At 43.6% G+C, this 14,289-nt stretch overlaps 1 protein-coding gene across 2 annotated transcripts in view; it reads left to right on the plus strand.

Moving 5' to 3' along the window:
• The window catches only part of RANBP10 (RAN binding protein 10), a 59,193-nt gene that overhangs the window by 19,097 nt on the left and 25,807 nt on the right, over positions 1-14,289 (plus strand). The gene's annotated exons all lie outside the window — the stretch shown is intronic.

The following is a 14,289-nucleotide window of genomic DNA, read 5'->3' on the forward strand; positions in this document are numbered from 1 at the left end:
CCCTGTCTGCATTGAGGATAGAGATTACTTTTAATGGGAGACTTCCCTGTCCATGTTCTACTCAGGGTTTCTTTGTGCTGTGCTTTGAAATTCAGTCAGCAGGTCTGAAATAATTGTGGGATTATTATTAACTACCAACTTTTGTGACCCTGACATATCTTGATTTAAAAAAAAAAAAATTAAAGACATTTAGAACATTTACTAATAAGCATTCTGCTTTAAACCAGTGGCTTTTTGTGAAAGATCTGCTCACTTCTTTCCCTACGTTCAATTTTTTTTTCACGTGTGCTCAGCATTTTGGTATTTGAGGATGAAATTACATGTTGCAGCTGAACTGATCAAACTCCATGTCATCAAAGGAGAGAAACCTGACCCTTCCCTCCTCTCCACCCCATCTGCACAGCCACTCTTCTTCCTTGGTGCAGGCCTGTGGCTCTGGCAGGTGTCACCTTGGCCAGGCCAGCTTCCAGGCCAGGCAGGAACCTGGAACCTGCCTCTGCTGTGTTGGGGCTGTGGTGGGCTGGTTCCTTCAGGACTCAGGGAGCAATGCTTTAATTTGTGCATCCTGCATGTAACAGATCAGTATATTATTATTATTATTATTATTATTATTATTATTATTATTATTATTATTATTATTATTATTATTATTATTATTATTATTATTATTATTATTATTATTATTATTATTTAGACTTCAGTGCAGTAAGTTTTCCTGAGTCCTGCTGAAAATGTGTTGGTGGTTTGCTACAGGTTTCACCAAACCTTCATAAAATGAGATGATGATAAGTGCCCTGTCCTTAACATGGGTGAGATTGCACACTGGGAATGAGTCTCCCCTGCAAATGATATTCTGCATTAGTTCAAGTCTTCATGCTATTAAATAACGTTTCATTTGTTTGAGCTCTTTGAGGACAACCCAGCAGGAACATAGAGCCAGGCAGAGAGGGAAGGGGGGATGAATCTCTAAGGTAGCATCAACTTCTTAATTCAGCCCAAGATGTTGTGAAACCACACCCTTAGGCATACCCTGCTTCAGTTTCTTAAACAGCATAGATAGGAGCTGGCCAATCACTTTCAGAAACTTTAAACACCCTCTGGTTAATGAATGACCTGCCCTGCTCTGCAGCATTGTACATGCTGCAGGGAGTGCCAGCTTTCACTCACCATTCTTTGGTTTTCAGAAGCGTTGGTAATTTTTTCAGCTTGCTTTTTAAACAAAAGATGCTGCTTGGCTTATTCACTGTCTGCCTGCTCCAAACTCTCTGTTAAAAGAGCAAGGTTTCAAACTCAAGAATATTTTATAGACTTGAATTAGTGTGCAGCCAGATAAATCAGGAGAATTTGGTGTACAGAAACCTTCTCCCTGTTGGGGTTTGGCTTCTGGGTCTGTAGTGTTGTGAGCCAGGTCAGCAAAACCAGAAACATTTTGTCCAAGTGTCCTGAGTCTTTTGTTCAGCAGAAGGTCCTTGTGAGCCACCCATTTATCTGGACATAAAGATAAAATAGAAATGAGCCCTGGGAATTAAGAATTCCCCCTGCTCTCCTCCTCTGTGAAAGCCATCCTTCATCCTCCATAACCAGTGTGTGGACTGGACTTTCCATTTTAGCTTTGTTTGGAGATCCTTTCCTTTGAATTTTCTTGCTGATAAGTTTCTGTTGACATTTGTAGGTAGGACTTTATTTCTTCTCAGCTTATCTTACAAGCTGTCAGAGGAGATGCGAGCAGGGGGAGCAAGACAGGAGGTCTCTGTCCTCCTGTTCCTTTCTTGGAGAGGAAAACGTTACCTGTTTCTTCCTTAGGGATGTTCCCTGGGGTTTTTCATGCTGGTGTGCTCCCCTCGGGGAGCAACCAGAGAAGGGAGGCTGGGTAGGTGTTGTATCATAAAATCATAGGATGTTCCAAATTGGAAGGGATTCACAAGGGCCATTGAGTCCAACTCTTAGTCCTGCACAAGTAAAATTCTCATGGAAGATATTTTTCCCATCAGAGTTGGGGATGAGTTTCTGCAGAGGCTGTGTATTTAGATTTTCAAACCTCAATTCCACAAGGATCTGGGAGCCTCATGTAACTCTTAAGTTAATCCTGCTACAAGTGAGAAGTTCTGCTGAAGTCTTCCAGATTTTCCTTCTAGCCAGTTTTGGTTTGGTGTTGGTGTGGGTTTTTTTGTTGTTGGGGTTTTTTTATTTGGTTGGTTTTTTGTTTGGGTTTTTTGTTTTGTTTCTTTTGTTTTCTGTGAATGCTATTGGAATCTTTCTACTTCAAATGTGTTTAAGGAAGTTTTCAGTTTATGCTTTGGCTTGTCACTTTCTTTGACTCCACTGACAAACAAAGGGCCTGTGCTAAAGGACTCAGTGCCCGTGCTAAATGTGGTAATTATAGAAGCTGAGACCTCACCAAATCATCTGATCTGAAGTGAGTTCAATTAGCATTAGTCCTGCCTGACAGGTGTGTGTCTAAACCAGTCTTTCATTATTTTTTGGCAACTTCTTCCAACACTGTCCTTGTGTTGGAAATTTTTCCTGATGACAAAGCTGAATATCCCATGTAGTCTGAGTCTATTCTTGGATCACGTGGAGGTGGAAAATAATTAATTTCTTTCCTCTTTGTAGCTCTGTACATGAAAACCTCTATCACTGCCTTGTGGTCTTCTCTCCAAATCACAGACCCCTGGCTCTTCACCCTTCCCTCTTTGTCAGGTTTTCTTGATTTATGACAACTTTTGTAGATGTTTTCTGAATGTTTAATCACTGGATGTATCACAAGCACCAGTATCTTACTTTTTATAGTAAAAGAAAACATTAAAATTCAGAGCAAGTTCAAGAAGTGGCTCTTATCCCATCTTGCAGACAAGGGCAAAGGAAAATCCTTGCCAAGCTTTCATAATTCTTATGGCTTCAGCAGAAGCAGGAGGGGAAGAAGCTACATGATTACCTGGGGAAAGAAGGCTTTTGTCTTCTAGAGCAATCAGCAAAAGCCCTGAAGTATGAGGTTAAATACATGAGCAGTATGTGGCAAACAAACAGTGAATCAGTCTGCTTTCAGAGCCTCTTGGCTACATCAGCAACTTGGACACACTGCTTGATTTTCTGTCTTTAGAAGTCATTTCTGTTAAGTTTATTTATTTATGCAGCTGATGAAGCTCTGGCTTGTAGTACCTTATGGTGTTTGTCCTGCTGCAGAGCTCTTTCAGAGCTATCCTTAAGAACAGTTGTCCAAAAAGGCATGTGGGATTTCCACAGGGTGTCATAGCAAAGCCTTGGACAGGTGTTGGTTCCACATGCAGTGAGTCCTTCAGCTGGCTGTGCCAGTTCCTGTCCACAAAATTGCTTGTGCCTCTGGTACCCTCTAATTTATCCTATCAAACCAGTTTGTGGGGCTGCATGTGAAATGGGTCACCTAACAGGGTTAATAATAATGGGTGGGGGGCACTGCTTCATTCTGGGCTTGTTATTAGCTTGGCTCTGTCCACTTGCCAGGTTCATCACACAGGTAATGCGGGTTGAAACGGCTCCTTTGGGAAACTTTATTCTCCTGAATCACGGGGTTAACAATGGTCAGAGGTGGTTTTTTGATAGAAAAAGATACGTGTTGAAAACCTCAATTAAATTTCCCCCCAATGAACAGATATCCTGATCATGGAGACATTTTTACCAAGGGGCATCTTTCCAGGCATAGTGGGCTGAAGCTAACTTGGCTGGCTTCTCTCCCTGAATTTTTATTTAGGCTGAGAACCTCTCCTGAAACTTCACTTGGGTAGCCTTTTTGGTGGCTTAACTATGTTTTTATCTGAAAGCACAATTTGTATCTCCCAAGAGGTCATCAGTGTGTTTAGAAATGGCAGGTTTTAGCACTGCACAGTGGAAGAAAAGAGAGCAAAGTGGGTCAGTGTGATGGGTCAGCTCTGGAATTATTGAATCCATTTGTGCAGAATGGATTTTTAGAAAAATTCCTGACCACATGAGAGCTCGTGTGGGTGGGTGAATATGATTGTGGTGCATAGAGCAGTGGTGGATAAAAAACATACACTGCCAAGAAAAGATAGATGTTACAGCAGATTGGAGATTTCTGGCCTTTGTAAGTCAGAGCCTTTTGGATTTATCTGCATGAGTCTCTTATTCTTCGAGGGGTTTATTTATGTGAGTGAATCTCCTGGCTGTCACCACTGCCTCTACTTCTGTTTACATCTTTGGTTGTGCTACCCCTGTTTCTTCTAAACCAAACTGCAAGATGCACTCCAGAATCACAGTTAGTGCACTCCAGCCACCAATAAGAGTTCAGTCCAAAACACAAAGCTAAGCCATAAAGCCTACCCAGCCCCATTTGAAAATAAAAATTTAAAAATCTCATATGGGAGGAAGTGTCCTGAGACTGGTTTAAGCTGGTTGTTTCTTTCTTGAATCTGTTTTTACTATACTGCACCATCTGCTATTTTCAAAATAGCTTTTATTTATTTTTTTTTAATTTAAGTTAAAATTAAGGTCATACTAAAGAAATTAATAAGAAATTTGGGCTTCTTGTAATAAAACAAAAGGATTTCCTTTGAACTTAAGCTTTCACATATTTTTAGTGTTAAGATTTCTTTTTCCCCATATGGAATCAATCTTGTGTTCAGTGTATGTAAAATGCCATCATAGGAAAGTAATCTGAGGAGCACTTAATTTTTGTTTATCCTGGGTACACACAACTCATTAAATTTTCTTTCTTCATCTTCCCTCTAAATTATGTGTGTACATGTATTCTATGTATATTTTAATGGCTGCCCTGCTGTATCATATGTTGAAGAACCTGAATTCCTCTGGGATTCCTTAACTCATTCTCATCTTTTCTGTTCCTGCTTCTACTCTCTGCAGATCAGCTGAACACCTTTTAAAATTAAAATTTAAAACCACAAAATATTTTACAATTTGAAATTTTAGAATCCTTAAAATTGTATGATCTTTATTTTAAAAAAATTAATTCTTTGTGTCTTTGGGAATCTTTGTCGTTCACGGTTGATTTGTCCACTGCCCATCAACTTCAGTTCCACTGAACTGCTCAGTTCTTCTCATCCCATGTCAGCTTTCTGTTTTTTTCAATCATTTTTTCAGTTTATGTGCTGAGTTCACCTGAACTTGTATCTAAATTCCAGTGTGAATGCTGAAATAGATTTGTTGCGTGCCCTGTGCATTCATTCACATCCCATCTTTGTCCCTTAGAAGAACTGGAAGTTCTTTCTTTCCCATTCTTCAGTTTTTCAGGACTCATTAATGGGCTGTGACAAAAACTCCCTCCTCCCAGCTGCTGTGTTTGGGGTGTTGCCCTGCAGAGCTTATCATGGCCAGAGCTGTCCCAGCTTGGTGGGGTGGATGTGTTTGGGGAGATGAGCCCAGTGCTCGGGGCTGATAGGGCTGAGCTGCTGTGCCAGGGGGGTGGCACAGATGTGCTGAGGGGTGACACCACAGGGATCAGGTCCCCACATGAGGTCAGACCTGGTGCTATCAGGTGTGTTCAGAGCTGGAGAGTAACTAAACCAGCTCCTCAACCACAGAATTGGGATGAATTACCTTCTGAATTAAGATTAAATTTAATACCATGTTTTATTTATGGATATGGATATGAAAGCTAGGACTGTATAAAGTAAAAGTTCCTGCCTTTTTCCCTTTCTGACTGACTTCAGGTCACATGTTTGCTCATATTGATTGTAATGATTGTCCTGCCTGCAGCCAGAAAAACTGCTGCCCATTTGGGTTTTTAGGGAAGTGTTTGGTTTCTTTCCTCCTTTTTTTTTTTTTTTTTTCAGTTAGACTGGCTTTGGGGCACCCAGACTTCAGGTTTGACTGGAGGAGCAGACTGAGGCTCCAGCTGAGCTCTCAGAGCTGTGCCTCACCCAGAAATAGTTGGGAAAGTGCTTTGCCATTAAAGTTGAACAAAACCATCAGTCAGTATTTCAAGACAGTAATCCTGGCCTTGGAAAATAACCAAAGAAAGTGTTTCCACTGGCCATTAAGTGCTCAGGCATCAGTGTGGGTCTGTGATTCTTAGTGCTGGCCTGCACTTTTCCATGCCCTGATTTCTGTGCTGTATCTCTTTTGGAGCTGGGCTGGCCCCTTCAGAGGTCCTGTGCTCTGTCCTCAGGCACCAAGTTCCCAGAGGTGTGAGATGTGTGATGTGGCCATGCTGAATCTCCTGCCTTTGCATGGCTCTCTCTGTCATCCACCAGGCTTTGTGTGCCTGTGGAAGCAGAGTTTCCAAAGCAGGGCAGAGATGGCATTGCACAGTGGGGTTTGGGGTTTGGCCTTCACCAGAGCCACAGGTTGCATCTCCAGCTGTAGCACAGATTATGGAAAATCCAAGTATCTTAGTGACAGCTAAGAGTTGATTGGCACTTTAGAGGCAGCAGTTTAGCTGTCAACACCAGTTGTAATCACAGAACTGCTTGTTTTTCAGATTAAAACAAACTCTTTAATGTGGCTGTACCTATTATCAGAGCCTTTTGGATAAAAGGTGGCATCAGCACAAAGCTCAGTTTCACTACAACTCAAACTGCTGGGTAGCAGCTGTTTCCACTGATGGATAAATGTGATCCTCTTCAGAAAACCCTGTTGCTTCACCTTGATTAATGTGGAAAGTATTTAAGAAACCTCAGTTTAGAATCCAGAAGTCTTTGTTGCAACCTCTTAACATTAGGAGGTGTGCTTCTTCTGGAAGGCTTCTCTCTCCATAAGGTCTTGTGTTTAGATAACTGGGTTTTTGTTTGTAATTTTCTTAGCTCATTAAATACCATTTTAGGGATTGTTTTTAATAGTAACTGGATATGAACCCCCTGCATTCTGCACTGATCTCTAACATTTCTTTTGGCTGAGTCACTAAACTGTCCTGCCTTGATGTCTCTGTAGAATGACTCTTGCCCATTACCTTGCAAGACTTTGCTGGAAGTGTCTTAATATTTTATAAAGGTGTTCTTGCCCCTCAGCTGAAGGTTGAAAAGTTGGCCCAAAAATGAACATGTGAATTATTTAGTATGATGAGATTTGAAGCCTGTGTATGTGATAAGCTTTTGATTGTTGTTCCTTATCCCTTCCACTAAGTAGATAAATGGAAATGCTCCTCCTCTGACTCTCCCCATCCCTCTCTTGCATTATTGTGTACCCCTGCCCTGTGTCCCACTCCCTCCACTGCGGTGTGCCAGGGAATATGGTGGATATAATAGAGCAGTGGTGACCTGATCATGCTGGAGAGCTTTTCCTTTGCATGCAGAAACAGCCTGTTCTGTGGCTGTGGTCTTCACAGGGCTGTAAATGACCTGTAGCACATCTTGACCTCTCTGGTGTAGGGAAACCCATATCATGTTCTGACTCTGGCAGAAGATGGAACCATCAAGCTTGTAAGTTAGGAGGACTTCCCATCTTTATTCAGATGATTTTTATCTTGATTACTGTATTCTGTGGTGAGGTGCATGCTAAGTAATAGTAAATTGACTCCTTACAAGTTTCTAGGGCTGGTGGAACAGACCTTTCCTGTTGAAAAGGTATTGCCTGTGTTGCAGCTGTCCAGAGCCTTCTGGTTTTTTTTTTTCTTTCTTTATGAGTCAGTGGGTAGTGCCACTCTATATAATGGTGTAGACTGTGGTTTGATGTTTTTTTGAAGACTAGTTAACACGCAGGGGTTGTTAATGGTAGTAGGACTTGCTGATCTGGTCTAAAAATCACTGTGCCAGATCAATATTGTGAAAAATTGAATTGTACAGTGCTGCTCTGCTTGTCTCCATGGCTGGTCAGGCAATGCTTGTTAGCTGCTCAATCTCCCAGACTCTTGAGTCATACTGATTTTGGGTCACTGTGTCCTTTTCTTCCTGCTCTCTGTTAATATGAGAGAGATGTTGTGATTCTCTTTTTTTCTTTTTTTCCTCTCCTTTGGTTTCTTGCCTGCTGTGAGGATTTGGACTGAGTTTTGTCTCTTTTGCACTTGCAAGTACTTTATTAAAAAACGTGGACTAGCTTCTGAGCAAAAGCTGCAGCCAGGCCTGCCAAGAGTCCTGCACTCTCTGATGAGCATCATCTGCTGTGTCTGTGCAGGGGCCAGGCTGACTCTGCTTCATCTGCTGGGACCTGGGCTGAGGGGGAGGCCATGAGCAGCAGTGCCTCACTGGGGTGTGTGTGATGCTGTGCTGCACTGCTCCATGGCCTTGTTCAGGATTCAGTGGGACACTGCAAAGGTTATGGACCTGAACACATTCAGCCCTTGCTTAGGGAAGTGGGGTAAAGTGGTTTTATTCTCTGTACAAGCATTGGTCCTGTAGTGCAGGGTTTGGCTTTCTACTGCATTCAATCGTTTTGCCACCTTGTAGAAGAAACAGAAGCTGGTTGGGGATGTTTCGAGCTAGGGCTTCTTCATATCCCTGGGTCAGTGGGTTCTAGGGTTTGTTTCTTAGTTTTTGTTTGGGTTTTTTTGTTTTTTTGTTTTTTTTTACCCTTGACATGTTCTGGGCAGATGTCCAGGCCCTTGAAGTTCTGCCAGGGAGATGTTGTAATGTGTTGAGCACGCTGTTCCCTGCTCCTATTCCTGTCCTGCAGTTGGTGTTGTGACTGTACCTAGACAGTTGTTCATGCCAGGGCCTCCCCTGTGCCCACATCCCCAGTTCTGTAACAGGTTGCTGTAGCCACTGAGCAGCTGTTTTTGTAGGCTCATTATGGGAACAGAAAGATGTGTTGCAGCACTAATAGTTGATTTGATTCTAAAGCATGATTGAATAAGGGGAAGCAAAGCAACCACTCTGCTCTCACCAAAACATGTGATATGAAGGCAGCTTCATAGGGTTTGCCATAAATGCTGTAAAACTGAGTGACAGCTGAGATGCTCCAGCATCTCAGATGCTTCTTAGGGCAGCAGATTTCTCATGGGCAGGTATTTACAGACTTCTCAAACCCAGGCATTTGGTTTCTGAGGCTGTAGGAGCACCAGAGCTTGTTGAGCCTTCCCTTTGCTGGGGTTAAAGGCCTGTGTTCACTGTTCTGGACTGATGTGCACTGGAGGCACATCCACTTGCAGAGCCAACCCACTGGAAGATGGAGTCATCAACAGAAGGTAGCTCTGCTTCTCCTGTGGTACTGGCTCCTGTCCCATGTTTATGGTTGTCCTGTCCCTGCCTGGGACTACTCAGCCCAGGACGGTGTAGAACCAACATCCAAATTCTCTGTGCACCAGATTCCATCTGTTCAGCCTCTGTTGAATATACCTTCTCCTCCCCTGACCTCATGCTCTACTCCTGCCAAAGACCCATAGCTGGCTGGGCAATAGCAGCCTGCTCAGCACAATGCATGGAGAAGGCCCTGCCTCCAACTGGAGCGTGGTCCAGCAGCAACTCTGGGCTCTGCTGCTGCCTCCACCCTCCACATCCCATTCCCCAAGCACTGGACAAGCAAAGTTTGTACATCTGTTTCTGCTGGACTTTGGATTCAATAAATCTTATAAAATAATTTTGTTTGGTTTATTTCAGTGTGTTGACACAAGTTCTTGTCCCTTTGCAGCTGGTGTTTGCACACCACTTGCCCTGGCATGGGCAGCTGTGGGAAGCTAGGATTGCTGGCCAGGGGAGTGGGAAGAGGAATGCCACAGGCAAAATACTGGACAAGAATAGAGGGGAGAAAAATGAGAAGTGTTCCAAAATATGAAAGAGAGAAACTTTGGAAAGACTGTAGAGTGGTTACTGGGGTCTGTCCTGAAGAATAAGTCTCAAACTCTCCCTTTAATCATGATACAACAGATACAAACCCTATTTACAAATCTTCAGATTCTTTCTGAGGAACTTCCATCTGCCCTTCATATGCCCAGACATAGTCCACCATTCCTTACAGCTTCAGATGCCCCAGGTATCCCTGACTGCAGGGAGGTTACTGCTGGATGTGTGGTCAGCAAGGCCCTGCCCTTTGCAGCAGCTTCTGCACCCATGACATTGAATGCTTGGGCTGAGTTGCAGTAGAATGTGTTTCTCCTTTGGAATGTTCATGGGCAGGGAATGGTCCATGTGTCAGTGATAGTTCATCTGTCTGCCAACATCTTCAGCCCAGCAAGTGCAGAGCAGGAAGAGTCTGACATGTCTGGCTATAACTCACTGGAAAAGTGTATTTTCCATGATCACTGGGCCTTGTGTGCCAGTCCTTTGGCATGTCATCAGAGGGGATCTCAGTACAGATCCCTCTGGGTGTTGGCTTCCCTGTTCCCTTGTGTCCAATAGCAAGTTTGACATGTTTGAACCTTGATGCACTGAGGGATTTCATCACTTGGCTTTCTCCTCCACCCTTTGTGAACAAAGCATCAGGCCAGAAAAGGCGTAGTGAAAATATTGCCCTTGGTAACTTGCATCCATCCATCCATCCATCCATCCATCCATCCATCCATCCATCCATCCATCCATCCTCCACCTGATGCTTCACACTTTGAAGGCTGAGCAGCTTATCCAGGTCCTGCTTTACCTAGGTGTGTGATGTAGCCATGATGCCAGTTTAGCCCAGAGCCTACCAGAAGTTCTGTGTTCATTGCTCTTGAGCAGATACCTAAATTACCATGTTATTTCCCTGGTGCTGAGATGTAAATGGTCACCCAGCTCAACAGAGCCATTTCCCACTTGCTGCCTTCTGAGGCAGAGTCTGATCTCAGCTACAGAAGTCAGGATCTGACCAAAGAGTCAAGAGTAAAGCAAGGCTGATGTTGAGTGGGGAAGGTGGGATTGAGCAGGGACAGATGTAGGACACTCAGGGATAGTAGTAGCATGCTACATCTAGCTCTAGTGCTTGCTTAAGAGTGAGTGTTTATCAGTTTATCCTGTAACTGTGTCCTGAAGTAACTCAAGTCCTTTCTGCCACGTGTCTGGCATTGCATAATTCTGACCTGTTTATCAAGCAGCAGCAATGGAACTCGCTGTTCATTTTTTTCCCCTATGTGTTGGGATCAAGGTAGTCTGCCAAGAAGGTCAGCATATCAACTTTTTCTTGTTAGCAGGCCAAACAGAGCTTCAGTTTGGTGTTGAACATACAAAAATGTCCTCCCAAGCCCTACTCGTGGTTTTTGTTTTTCTTTCTTCCCTTTCTTTGATTGCACTATCTGAGCTATTCTGCATCTTGTTAGTAAATATATAGGTATATTTTGGGTTTGGGTGTTGAAGGGTTCAATTCAAAGGGATGCAGATTTAACCTCTTTTTGCTCAGTAACTGCTGTAGTCCTACCTGTAGTGGGTTCAACTGTACATGGGTGCCGAGTGTCCATTGCTCTAGACATGGCTATGACCAAGAGACCAACATGGGATGTTCTTTAAACAGCCTTGTTGGAATGAGCTACCAGTCACAAACAGTCGGTGCCTGGGTTCTCCCAGGGTTTTCTCAGAAGCTGCTGCCTGCCCCTCTCTGTCCTGGGATGGGCTGCTGGAGCTGCTGAGGATTGTGAGGTTGAGGGTGGAGAGGGGTGCTGGGGGAGCTGTGGGAGTGAGCTGAGGCGATGTGCCCCAACAGGGAGGTGCACATGAGAATCTGTGCAAAGGGAGCAGTGATGCGTTTTGGAGTGAGGACAATGACTTCATGGAAACATCAGGTCAGTGGTAAAAAGGACAATGAAGGGAAAATGCTTGGATTAACATGTAGAGGGCTTGGGAGCAGTGCAGAGCAACTGCAGCCTGCTTCCCTTCTCCATGGGGCACCTTCTTCTCCATTCTCACAAGCAGCACTAAATCCAGAGAAGGTTCAGATGATGATGGTCAGAAAAGCAGGAAATAGCTAAATAAGTTAGGAGTCATCAGCCTGGAAAAGGGATCATTATGGGGGATTTTGCAGAGGTCTGGATACTGACATATGTTCTGGAGGCACCAGATCCATAGTTTGTCATCCTCTCGTGTGCAAGAACTACAGGATATATCCAAGCAGTAGGAGGCATATTTTCAATTGATTGCAGTTACTCTGTCAAACCCCTTCTTGCAGGACACAGTGAATGATATGAGTGTTTATGTGTTCTTAATAGAGAACAATTTAATGGAAACAAAATCCTTTCAGGAGTTCTGAGTGAACAGAATCTCCATGTGGCTCAGTCTGTCTGTGCTTACAGGTGGCTGGAAAGTGGTAATACCGTTCAGTCAGGGTGTGATACATGCACATCCTGTACTTCTCCTGTCTCACTTCTTGAAGAGTGTCCTTGTTCAGGCTGACCCCCTATCCCACAGGGACAGCATTGTAGGAGCATGTGGGTGTCACCTCATCTCTGCCTTCCAGGTCACAGCAGTGACTTCTGCAGTACTTGAGTACAAGTGGCACAGAGGTTAAACTGTCAGGAGAATTGGCAGATGCAGCTCTGGGGAGGGATTTCAGGAAGTTCTGATGCAGTTCTTATTAAAGCACTGCTGGATTTTGTAGAGGAAGGAGCTGTTGGGTCACTGGAGGCTTAAAGGGTGTCGTGGGAGCCCCAGAGGAGGTTGTAATATGCTGGACCCATTCCTAGGTGGCGATAGCAAATTGTTAATGATGCAGGAAAAGCCCAAGTTTCCAGGAAGTGTTTTGAGAAAAGTTGGAGTCTGTGTTTTCAAAATACGTGTGATGAGTTACTCCCCACTCTGCTGGTAATCCAGGATAATGCCACATGCTTTCAATAGGGATACACTATTTAAATTAACAGGCCCTGAAAACTTTGACCTAGAAGTACCAGAAGTGCTGATTCTTGTTTTTCATTCAGATTATTAGGAAATTTCAGAAGACTGGCTGAAACTGGCCAGTGCTGGAATTACCCATATGCCACTGCTCTCTGTTTATTTTGGGCAGAATTTTAGGGAGAGGGATCTGTTTTTATTAATAAATAACTTAAGGTTAGGCATATGATTAATGCCACTCAGCTTATGTTTACAGTGAGTACAGTAAGTTCACTCAAACAACTCTGGCTTGTTGTTTAAGATGACCATGGTGATGTGATAAGGCTGACAGTGTAAATTTAAAGCCCCTAGTGTGGTGCCAGGTCCAGGTTCAGCACTACACAACATTTGAGTTGAAAAAGTAAACTCTACATAACATCAGCAAAGTGCTGGGTGAGCAAATTTCCTTAACTGGTTATGTTACTGGTTTTCTGGGGAGAATAAGATTGAAAACAAGCTTTTCCCAGGCATTGTTGCTGCATGTACCACGTTTGTCATTGTCCTCAAGGTCTTTATTCAGTCACTTTTCACTGGAGTTCCCCCCCCACCGTTGGTGCTGCAGTAAGAACTGACACTGTGGAGCTCAAGTCATAAAGGAACAGGGGGAGGGTTTTTTCAGTAGGATCAGCTGTGATCTGTAGGTAATGACACCTTTATTTCCCACACTGCAGAACCAGTAATGTCTGCATTGGCCCAAGCATTTAGTGAGCTCATCCTCATGGTAGGACACACTGTTGTGTTTCTTATGAGAGCCTTATCCAGTACATGATGTGTAAGCACTTCACTGCTTAGATGCAACTGATGACAAGTTCTTGATTTGTCATCTGAACTTCCCAACAGCTCCATTAGAGAAGTTCTGAATTGACACTCATGTAACAGGTCTGGTTTTGGGGAGACTAAAATAATAGATCAGTGATGGCAACAGAGCAAATAAAAGGGATAGTGGAAAGGAGCCACGTTTTTAAAAATTCAAAAATATTTCAATATTTTTACTGGATGGAATCTTAGCAGTGAAAATTTGACAACAGACTCTAGAGCCCCTATCACTTCCTCCTTTGTTTTGGCAAGTCAGTTTGGCATAGTTTTTGTGCTTGCTGAGGGTGCTGCCTGTGCTGTTGTCCCTGTCTTGCATGAAGATTTGAAACAGGACTGGTGCTACTGTCAGCAGCTTGTTTGGAGCTGATCCGAGGGAAGACAGAGCTGACTCTTGGGACATCTCAGTCTGCTCCTGTTGGATGTGTGGGACTAAGTAAAGGAAGTTACTCACCATTTCTAGACTAGAATTTGCTGGGAGTCCTTCATGCCTTTCACTCTCAAAGTTTGCTCTGAGATCCAAAATCTTGCACTGTGGCATGTTTCAGTCTTGCTTCATTCCCTCAGTTTCCCACTGGCATTCATTTGGTGTGATACAATAAATAGGGCCTTAGACATGCACTGACTGTTTTGTGCTTTTCTGGGAAACCCTGAGCATGGAAGTGCTGATGCCTCAGTGTTGTGGCACTGTTTTACAAGACTGAATTTCTAGTGCCCTCATGTTGTTGCTGGTTTTGGAGGAAAGTCCTGGCTCACAGAATTGCTCCAGCCCACCTTCGCAGGGCTCTGCTCTGTAGTTCTCAGGGTGCTCAGTCTTTTTGTGCCTCAT

The sequence above is a fragment of the Fringilla coelebs genome (assembly GCF_963513975.1).
Source record: "Fringilla coelebs genome assembly, chromosome: 14".
Lineage (NCBI taxonomy): Eukaryota > Metazoa > Chordata > Aves > Passeriformes > Fringillidae > Fringilla > Fringilla coelebs.